This window comes from Brassica oleracea, chromosome C6 (assembly GCF_000695525.1).
Source record: "Brassica oleracea var. oleracea cultivar TO1000 chromosome C6, BOL, whole genome shotgun sequence".
NCBI lineage: Eukaryota > Viridiplantae > Streptophyta > Magnoliopsida > Brassicales > Brassicaceae > Brassica > Brassica oleracea.
In genome coordinates this window covers 19406681-19417777 of record NC_027753.1, presented here as the reverse complement: position 1 = coordinate 19417777, position 11097 = coordinate 19406681, and the positions used below count along the sequence as shown (strand labels likewise).

General features: G+C 37.6%; 1 long non-coding RNA gene across 1 annotated transcript; it reads left to right on the top strand.

Annotated features, from left to right (window-relative positions):
• The first annotated feature begins 1192 nt into the window (after positions 1 to 1192).
• On the top strand, positions 1193 to 1716 carry LOC106299845. Its single transcript, XR_001261899.1, has 3 exons — positions 1193 to 1291; positions 1412 to 1494; positions 1579 to 1716. It is a non-coding gene; the product is annotated as an uncharacterized LOC106299845 (long non-coding RNA).
• Positions 1717 to 11097: the final 9381 nt, after the last annotated feature.

The following is an 11097-nucleotide window of genomic DNA, read 5'->3' as shown; positions in this document are numbered from 1 at the left end:
TTGACTGTCACTGGTTGCACCGGTTGCCCCATTGACTTGCGTGTTGTTATCACCGTCAGTCCTAATTAAATCTTTTCACAGAACACAAACCGTAGTAAGTATTGAGAATTCATTTCAATAAAAAATTCTTAAACGCTATTTTAATCAAAATAGACTGTTTTTATATTTAGAAAAACGAGATCGCGAACCTGTCAGAGACTGTTGCGTAAATCATTTTCTGATATGATTCGTCTTATAGATCAAAACGTTTTGCGAATAGTTAAAGAGCGTTCGCAAATCGTTTAGATCAATTTTAAAAAAGGTTTTATAAAATTGTTATATAGAAATATTGTTCGCATTATTCAATCCGATTCAAGCGATAAGCAAGAAGCGGATTTATTTATTTAAAATTGTAGGACCGTGAAAATTCTGATTAAAATTCACAAAATAGAAATTGAATGAAACAATATTATAGATGTAGAAAACGTTTAAGAAATCGTTAAGGAAAATACAAAAAATGTGGAGTCGAGATTTGATATCTTCTCTTAGCTCAATAAATCGCCCGTAATGTGAGACGGTTTGAATGCGATTTTCGAATCTAAGGGTACAGCCACAATGAGACTGTTTCGCTGCACTCGAAACATAATCTACAAACTATAACTACTATGAATACTCTCGAGACTTACTTAAGGAGACGGCTAAGGTTTTGTTGGAACTAGTTTCTAATTGCGTTTAAGCGTGAGAAATAATTAGGGATGGCAATTGGTACCTTAGCCCACGGGCCTGGCCCGTAAAGTCCCACTGCGGGGCGGGTTTGGGCTTACATATCTTAGGCCCGAGATATTGCGGGTCTTGCGGGTTGGTCAATTTCGGGTATGGGCCAATGCGGGGCAGGTCGACGCGGGTTTGCGGGGCATTCGAGACCCGCGTGTCTTCTTCACCAGAGACGTTTGGCGTTCTCCATTATTCTCATCATTGCAACTTTCTTACTCCTTTCAGAAGTGATAAAAAATTTCTGAAGCAAAATCAATTTTTTGGCGATAGGATTTGCAGAAGTTTGATTAAGGATGAATGAAACAGTCTGAATCTTCAACCTTTTTATGACTATTTCACGATGTTTTAATTGTTTCCGTCCAAAGACTAAAGCTTACTTAGAAATCTCTTATTTACCTTACCTCAAAGTGTTTGTTTTGTTTTTGGTCAAAAGGCCGGAATCTCCAGAATCTAGACCAAGGCCTGTTGTGGAAAGTAGAGATCAAACCCCTCCAAAAAAGAAGCAGTGCAACTGTAAACACTCACACTGCTTAAAACTGTAAGTCTTCTCATTCACCATCAGTAGTGTCTAGTTGAAGTTTTCAGTTATTCTCTCTTATGAGTCTACAACTCTACAACGTGTTCGGTAACTACAAGTTGTTTGCGATACTATCAGCAGTGACGGTAACGAGCTCTTCAAACAGAGAAACAGAGGCACGAACTATCATGGGAAACTCTTGTAAAACTCTTAACTTGTGAGAGGTATGCATCCATTGTATACCACTTGTTTGGTCTCATTAAAAAGCTTGACAACCCTCTTATCTTTTTTTTTTTTAATGTCACTAGATGTGCTGAGAAGCTTTACTACAAAAGAAGAAAGGAAGTGAAAGATCAGAGAGTGAATTAAGAAAAGAGGTGTGCCGAGTTGATTGGTGAACAAGGAGGAGAAAGCATCGAGCAAGGTGGAGGACACTTGTGCATTGATTCCAGCTTAGTGATACTCGTTTATATGCTACTTCTAGTGTGTCGTTAGTTTCTGTAAATTAGAAATAATTAATTTTAAAAAAAAATTAAAAAAATTTACAAAATTAAAAACCCTAACAAATAAACCTAAACACACGATATCTATTCTCTCACCGTCTCACGACTCATCGTGACTTTGTGAGGAAAACATAAACACACACAAAAAAACTTGAGAAAGCAAGAGGCTATGGATCCTAATTTCAAGCTATTGGATACCTGTGACTTTGACACTCAAGGACTGATAGCAGCTCTTAACGCTACTGCTGATGCTGAGGTTGTTTGTGATGATGGAAAGAAGCAAGAACGGAAACGAAGGCTGATCGAAGTAGATGATGATGAATTTGATACTGATGTTGATATCACTTTTCCTCCCACCCAATCCTCTCAGCCTGGCAAACAAACTAGTACCGGATCAGGGAGTATCTCAAACTCAAAGAAACCCATGATCCAGTCATCTATTTATGGTGGAATTGGATCGTCTTCAAAGGCGCGTCAAGGGAAAAAAAACCGGTTGCTGCTGCAATACGTGGAGGGAGGAGGTGTTCCAAGCCGCCTCCAAAAAATGGAAAAAAAAAGGTTTCCGAGGCAGACTCGGTGCAGCCGCAAAACGTGGATGATGATTCTGACGAGGACGATGAGCATGCTGATAGGAAGAGTAGGCAAAGGTTAGATGTTTGGGTGGATTTTTGTGTGATTCGAAAGCCCAATGGAGAGGAGAAAGCTAAATGAAATCATTGGAAGCGCGTGAAGAATTGTTCAAAAAATGTGTGGTTGCTGCTGGTATAAAGCAAAAGGCGGGTCTGATACTGGATGTGCAGACAAGATGGAATTCGACTTTCTATATGCTTGAAAGAGCCATCAAGTTCCGTAAAGCGTTTGTTAAGTTGAAGACATTTGATAGGAAAGGTTATAAAATGGCGCCCACAGCTGAGGAATGGACAAGAGCTGAGAATATATGCCGTTTTTTGGGACCTTTCGCTGTGATTACAAGTTTGATGTCTGGTTCTAACTACCCGACTTCGAACTTGTATTTCTATCAGGTTTCGTTGATCCATGATTGGCTTCGAATTAATGAAGAAAGCGAAGATGAGATTGTCAGAGAGATGGTGCCACCGATGAAAGAGAAGTTTGATAAATATTGGGAAGAAGTCAGTTGTTTTTTCGCAATGGCAGTCGTCTTCGATCCACGTTTTAAGCTTTATATTGTGGATTGTTGTTTAGGGAAGCTTGACATGAGTACACGTGATGCAAAGTTGAGAAACTTGCGTGATAAGCTCAGTATTCTGTTTGAGTCTTACGACAAAAAATCCAAGACTAATGATATCTTGCATATTTACATGTTTTTAATAATCCATTCTTGTATATTTTGATCATGTAGAATAGATTTAGGCATCTTTAGGATCCATTTTGCATTCATAAGTCTTTATCAGGTGTTGGTGTGTCCTATGGAGTTCTTGGAGGTGTTTTGAGACATTTCTGGTGCAAAAGAGTGAAAGATGAACATGGATGAAAGTCTTAAAGATATCTTCTATTGCTAATATTTTGGGAGGAAATGGTAAATTGAGTTAGCTTTCTAATGGATGTGGTTTCAAGTCATTTGAAGCTGTATTGGAAGAGTTATGATCGATTTACTAGAGGCATATCAACCCGGGTAGACCACCGCGGGTTCCCTTACCCGCGCGGGCGAAGAAGGCTGGACGACGGAAGCTGACGCGGGTAGACCAGCGCTGGTTGGAAGACCCGCGCGGACGACCCAGGATGACCCAGCGCGGGTAGACCAGCGCGGGTTTCTCTAATCATGTTTAACCTTGAATCATCCATGGTTTTGGGGTTATTCATGTCTATTAGTGAGTAGATTAATCTTGGATTCATGGGCTAGGGTGATTAAGGGTGATTAGAGAAGATCTAGGGTGTTTAGTGTTAGATCTACTTGTTTCTTTGCTTGTTGAGGGTTCTCAATGCTATTTTAGTCTTGATCATACTAAAATAGATCTCTAGGCATTTGCTGCCCACAAGGTGTATGATGAAATGTCTTAACCAACTCTTCAATGCTTTTAGCTTGCTTTACCTAAGAGATTAGTTGCTAAAGGAGTTAAGATTGCTATTAGACTTGTTCTTATTGTTTGCTTTAGTAACATTCAACCTAAGAGATTAGATGCTTGAGTTGCTTTACCAAAAGAACATTCATCTAGAGATAGAGATTGTTTAGCTTAGTGTCTTGGCATAAGAAAAGTGTTTGATTGATAGCTTGCCACCTCTAGATTGGATCTACATCACCCAAGATCAAATGCCTAGCCCCATGAGTCCTCTTGCTTCATATTCAGAAAGAAAGATCATTACTTTATTGAATTAACTTATTAGTTCTTAGTTCATACCATCTTTAAAACCGGATTGCACTTAGCTTAAGAATGAACTTGCATTCTCTTTGCTTTAGAATCACCTAGGATTGGTTCGATAATCTTTTATACTACAACATTTGATTAGGTGCCTTGAAAACTCTTAACATCAACTAACTCACCTTCTACAGAGCCACGTGAGACGGTTCCACAAGACGTTTGTGCTGAAGGGTCAATGGGAATGTTTGAAAACTACGATGTGAGTGTTTTTCAAATTTTTTTAACATTCTGTTTTTTTAGATAGTTTTTTAATATTTTTTAAAAAATTTTATAGGATTTCTTTGCGTTTCGCAAAGTTAGCGGCGTTGTGAGTGGAAAGACACCTCTAGAAGCTTATCTTGATGAACCACCTTTGGAATTTAATAATTTTCGGAGCATGGACATTCTCCAGTGGTGGAAAGATAATACTCATAGGTATGGCGATTTGTCAGCAATGGCTTGTGATTTACTCAGTTTTTCTATTACAACGGTGGCTTCAGAGTCTTCTTTTAGCATTGGATCGCGAGTCCTTAATAAATACAGGAGCCGCCTACTCCCTCAGAATGTGCAAGCTCTGATATGTACTAGGAACTGGCTAAAGGGATATGAAGCTTATGCACATGGTAAAATATTCATAGTATTCATATAACTTCAACTATTGATATTTTCTAGGAACTGGCTATTAATCTTACTAACTTCAACTATTGATATTTTCTAAAGATGAAATTCATGATGAAGAAGAAGAGAAACTACCATTTGAATCCATTGTCAATGGTGAATGAAGATTGAAAAGAAGAAGTTTGATTTTTTATTTTGATTTGGTGTTTTGATTTTATCTACATTTAGAATGATTGTTTGGATTTGGTTTTTATTTATCTTTGGGAATCATTGTTTGGATCTGGTGTTTTGTTTAATTTAAATTTGGTTAAAACTTTACAAAATTTGCAGCGTTTGTTTGTGCTTTTGGTAATGTACTTTTGCAAACAATATCACTGTCACGTAAAATGAAGCGTTGGTATCAGACTGATTCAATATTACACTTTCAATCTTTAGTAGAGAAACCAAAGAAACCATGTAGGCTAATATCACGTCTCATCTATCTTGTTTATCATCAACAGTATCTTCTTCATTGTCAGTGATCTTCCTCGGACTGCCTTGATTCTCTTCCCAATCGAAAGGAATTAAAGAACGTTCGGAGAAGTTTCTTTTTGCCTCCTCCTCGTACTCTCTGTACCATTCTGTGATTCTTCGTGGGCTTGTTGGTGCAATTAAGAAACAACCAGTGAATTTTCTTTGCGAAGATGGAGCAGTTAAGCTCATCACTTCCATTCTTTTTTTTCTGTCTTTCTGAGAACTGTTTGATTTGCGATGAGTTCCGAGATGTCTCAAGGTCAATGAGAAGAAGAGAACTAATGAGGACTGCATTTTCACTACCCGCGGACCGGGCCGCAAAGTCCTATGTAGCAAGCGGGGCGGGTGTGGGTAGAGGTTTAGCCCCTGTTCGGAATTAAGCTACGCGTTAGTCGGGCGGTGACCCTGGGCCTAGCGAGTTATCAAAAAATCGGGGATTAAGCGGGGCGTACTCGGCGCCTAGTTTTAGACATATATTAGGTATGTGATGAATAAACATTAAAATTGCTTAGTCTAGTGGTCCATGTCGTAGTCTAAAGAAGCATACGGTCGCGAGTTCGAGTTGTTATCACTGCGTTTTGCATCCTTTTTTCTGATTTTTTAGTTTAATGAATAACAAAATACGATTTTACCCTCATCTTCAACCTATTCTCTGCGTTTTCCAGATCTGAGAATATTTTGTTCTTCATTTTTTTTGCACGATTTCATAGTTTTTACAACCGATTCTTGTGAGTTTCACCTAATTATAATAGATTCATGAGATAAACACCGATTTAGTTCTTAAAATTTCGATTTTTGAAGGTTTTTTAGTTTCAGCGCCTAGAACCACCGATTACCTCCTCCTCGCCACGGCAGCCTTCCGATCACCATTTAATCGGGCGAGTAAACGGCCAAGCGGACGCGTTTTTGAACAGGGGGTTTAGCAAGCGGGGCGGGCTGACCCACAAAGATCCGCCAGAGATAGAGATCGCAGCGGGGTGGGCCACGGCGGAGCGGTTTGTCCCAATTGCCATTCCTAGAAATAATGAAGAGGGTAAGCGCTTATTTATATGGGATGGAAACTTGATCGTCAAGCTAGGGATAACGATAAAAGAAAGAATATTCCGGAAATATTCTTGCTTATCGTGCGAGATTAGTATCAGAAATATTCTAATAATTATCTGGATGTTGACACAATCTAAAATGTTTAGATTTATCTTGACACAGTCTACGAAATTATGCAAAACACTTGGTATGAAAAACATCTTACACTCACCAAGACCCGAGACCTTAGCATGGCCCAGCGGCGCGCGTGTAGTTTGATTATGGCCCCTCTCACTCCTTTTCCATAGTGTTTTCACATATTATTGAACCTTTGATGGAGTGCCATATTTATACTATAAGATTTCTCTTGTCATAAATAATGTGGAATTTTCTACTTTTCCATTTCATTTAAGTAAAAACTTTTCATTTAGAATCCAAAAAAGATTTGACCCACATTTCTCTCCACATTAATCCAAAATTTTATACAGCCCAAAATTACAAAATTTGAGTTCCAAAAACTACAAGAGAAAAGTAGAGTAAATTTTAACTCGAACTCAAATATCTCGTCTTTGACTAGTTTGATCAATATGTACGTCACCATTGAAAATTCAAAAATCATTTTCGATCCATTTCCTCTTGGAATTATTAGGCCATGAATATCGCGGTTTCCTAAACTGGTTTCTGCAGAAAATTATTGTGTGGATCCCATTTTTTTAAAAAAAACGGTCTCCAGAGTCGCGAAATAAAGATCGATCTTGGGACAGTTTTTGCACTGTTTTGTGGGCCCCACCAACACGTGGCGGCCCGCGATTGGTTCACTTTTTTTTTTAGGACAAAAAAAATCAAAAAGGAAAAAAAAAATTAAGGACCGCATAAACGAGTTTACCGTTAATCATGCTCTTATATCTAGACACACTTTTTAAGTCTTCAATTAACTTCCAAATACACTCAAGTCATGTGACACACTTTGTCTCTTGCAAAGTTACTCTTTTATCTTCTAGCTTGGTTAACTAAGCTTTCCTTTCTAACCCTTATCTCTCATGTCCTTTACCTCACATAATAACATTATCTAGTTAATAGTAACTTATTACTTGACACAATAAAATATACACATTTTATCATAGAATAGTTTAATTTTTGATATGTGCATAGTTATATAATATGAATAGATAGAACAATTTTTATAGCATAGTTTATTAGAAGTTATCAAATGTATCAACTTTTTTATTTATCCATTAGATGAAAAAGATAACGAAAGAACAAAAACAAATGATAGAATAAATAGTTATCTTTGAACGGTAGTAATTTTCAATAAAGTTCAAATTTGGATTCTCAAATTCTGGTACGGTGACTTTTGATGCTCTAGCGATGACATCACAAGCTCAAGCTACAATATTGCAAGTTCATGTGACTATACCTTCGGTGACGATTACACAAGTTCTAACGACATCTCTCGTCCAACACTTACCACATTATGTACGTCCTTCAAAAATATATCATTTTGGGTTCTTAAACCTTATCTCACTCTTACTTATCTCGCACGTACACACCTCTTTAATCCACATCTCATACGTCTGCACCCCACCCATCCATTCTCCACACGTCCACCAAACAAGTGATCATTGAAAAGTTCTTATGTGGTAGACGTTGATATCTAAAACAGCAGCTCTGATATATATTTTAAATTTTTGTTAAAATGATTGGGAACTATTAGTAGAAGATATTTATAGAATAAATGTTGGATATAATGTCTTATTTGATAGTTCTTTCATCTGGCTATTCTCATCTTTTGGTAACTATTTGTTACCCATCCATGATAAACCATCCATTGTATATCCATCTACGACATATTGAAAGCATTACATCCATCCACAACTATCAATCCATAATAAGTTATCTACAAATTTTATAATTGTAACTAAAATAAAATATAAAAAATTGGAATACATATATACACATGGATATCAAAATATATAACACATAAATTATAAATTTTAGTGTCTACCAAAATTATTTATGTATCTTAAAATTTAAAATAAAAATAAAAAAGGAAGAGAGAAATTAATAATCAAATTAAATTAAATAACTAAAACAAACTATTATATGGAAAAAATGTCTAGAAAATATTAAAGTAAGTCAAAAGTGCATCAAATGGTCAAAGTGTGCTTTTGTGTAAATTTAATATCCAAAAGTGTACTAGAATGTAATGATCTTTTTCCTCTGGCAACAATTAATGGTTGCTTTGGTGTGTTTTTTGTTCAAAAATTCGCTAAGTGCAACGCGTAGGGTTTGGTAAAACGTATTGGTGAATCATTTTAATTGGAAATTATACAGAGATTAATCGGAGCTTAAATATTTAATATGTTCATTAAAACCGTTGTTCTTGCTTAGCCTAGGGACATATGTTTGGTCTCTTCCATTCCAGGTTTGAGTAGCATGAAGAAAAAATTTCAATTTTTAGGTTAAATGAATTTGAAATTTCAAAAATAACCTTGTATTTTACTTTCTCACTACGATTTATGTCATCTTGTTATAACTGTATTTTTTGCGATTTTTCTGATTTCTCTGGTTTTTTTGTAGGTTTTGAAGAAAAATATAACAAATATAAGTTATACATGTGATTCTAGAGGGAAGTTTGCCCTCTAACACGATACTTGAGACAGCTGCCTCCTCTTCTCTGGTCTTCTGTTTTGTCTTTTCGTTACCATTCTATTTGCCGTCAATCTCGTCATCGCCACTTTCACTACTCTTCTCGCTGCCACCACCGCCAATGTTCCTCTCGCTGACACCATCTCTATTGCTCCTCCCCATCGTCGTCATATCTCCCCCTCCTCTCGTTGTTGCCTCTCCTCTGCTTGTCTCTTTGTCTCCACCCCTCCATGACGTCTCCCTCGACGTCCCTCGGCAGAGCCAGTTTTGATTTCACCTCGTCATGGATCTCCTCCATATTCTCTCCGACCTCCTCTCCTCCGCTCCATCACAACCTCTCCACCTCATCACTGAAAGAATATGAGATGTAGTAGAAGTTTAGTTTCTGAAAAATGAAGAACATGAAGAATAGGAAAGAAAGAGAGATGGAGATTTCAAAGTGTAAGAGAGAGAAGGAGAGAATAATTTCTTTAATTATTTCTTGTAGTCTACAACTGAATGTATATGGAGGACTACACATAAAAATAAACTAAACAAATAAGACTGATGTGATAAGTCCCCAACAGCTCTTTTAATTCAAATTCAAATAGTTTCAAATGGCGCCGTAGATGCGTTGTCGTGGATGGGTTGGCTCCTCAACGGTCACCGTGGATGCGCTACCATGGATGGGTTGGCTCTTCTTCTCAATATTTCCCCTCAAGCTTGAGCATAAGGTATGGTCAAGCTTGGGAAACCATGAACACATCCCTCATTAAAACCTTAGTGTGAAAAACCCAATGAGACAAAAACACACTAAGAAAAAAGAGTAGATGCTTCATGGCCAGAGGATCATGATTTATACAAGTCTATGAATCCTAACATTGGATGGATGAACTCACAGACTTTGGTGGTTGCTCCTTTGGTGAAGATATCTGCTAGTTGATCTTCACTTCTTGTGTAGCAAGGTAGGACGATCTTCTGCTCCACAGCCTGCCTTACTTTGTGACAATCCACTTCAATGTGTTTTGTTCTCTCATGCAAGACTGAGTTTGATGCTATGTGTATAGCCGCCTGGTTATCACAGTTCATTGTGATTGGTGTTGTAGTCTCTATGCCCAAGTCTCTTAGCAAGTTTCTGATCCAAATGAGTTCACTAGTAAGCTTCTTCATTGCTTTATACTCTGCTTCAGCACTTGAATATGATACCACTTTTTGCTTCTTGCTATTCCAAGTAACTAGATTGCCTCCAATGAAGGTGCAAATGCCTATAGTAGACCTCTTGTCTACTCTATCACCAACTCAATCTGCATCACAATATCCCATGATCTATGTGCTCTTGTTGCATCCCATCCATACACCTTGACCATGAGCTTCTCTTAGGTATCTCAAGATTCTTTCCACCATATTCCAATGGTGAATTTTGGGAGATTGCATATGCTGGCTGACTTGGTTTACGGCAAAGCAGATGTCTGGTCTTGTAATGGTTAGATAAATCAGCTACCCAACTATTCTTCTATAGAGCTTGAAGTCTCCAAATGGCTTATCCTCAAACTCCCCCTCACGCAAGACTTTGTACCCTTCTTCAAGTGGTGTTTTGGCTACTCTTCTTCCAAGTTCTCCTGCCTCATTTAACATATCAAGTGTGTACTTTCTTTGAGATCAGGAAATGCCCTCTTTAGAGCGGCATATTTCTATCCCTAGAAAGTACTTTAGTTCATCCAAATCTTTAATATCAAACGTAGACTTAAGAAAAGCTTTGGTTGAGGTGATACCTTCCTTGTCACTTCTTGTAATGATGATATCATCTACATAGATCAGAATCATCACAATTCCTTGTTTGCTTGTGAGGGTGAAGAGAGTATGATCAGCTTCTGATTTCACAAACCCTCTTCCATTGAGAGTTGTGCTTAATTTGTGATACCATGCTCTTGGCGACTGCTTTAATCCATAGATTACTTTCTTCAATCTAAAGGCATTCCCTGGTTTAACAAAGTCTTCCATACCAGGAGGTGGCCTCATGTAAACCTCATCCTCCAATTCTCCTTGGAGAAAAGCATTCTTAACACATCTACCATAAATCTCACTCCAAGTTGACTGCCAAGGAAAGTAGAATCCTTATAGTGTGGAGGTTAGCTACTTGTGCAAAGGTATCTAGATAGTCTTCTCCATTGACTTGAGTATATCC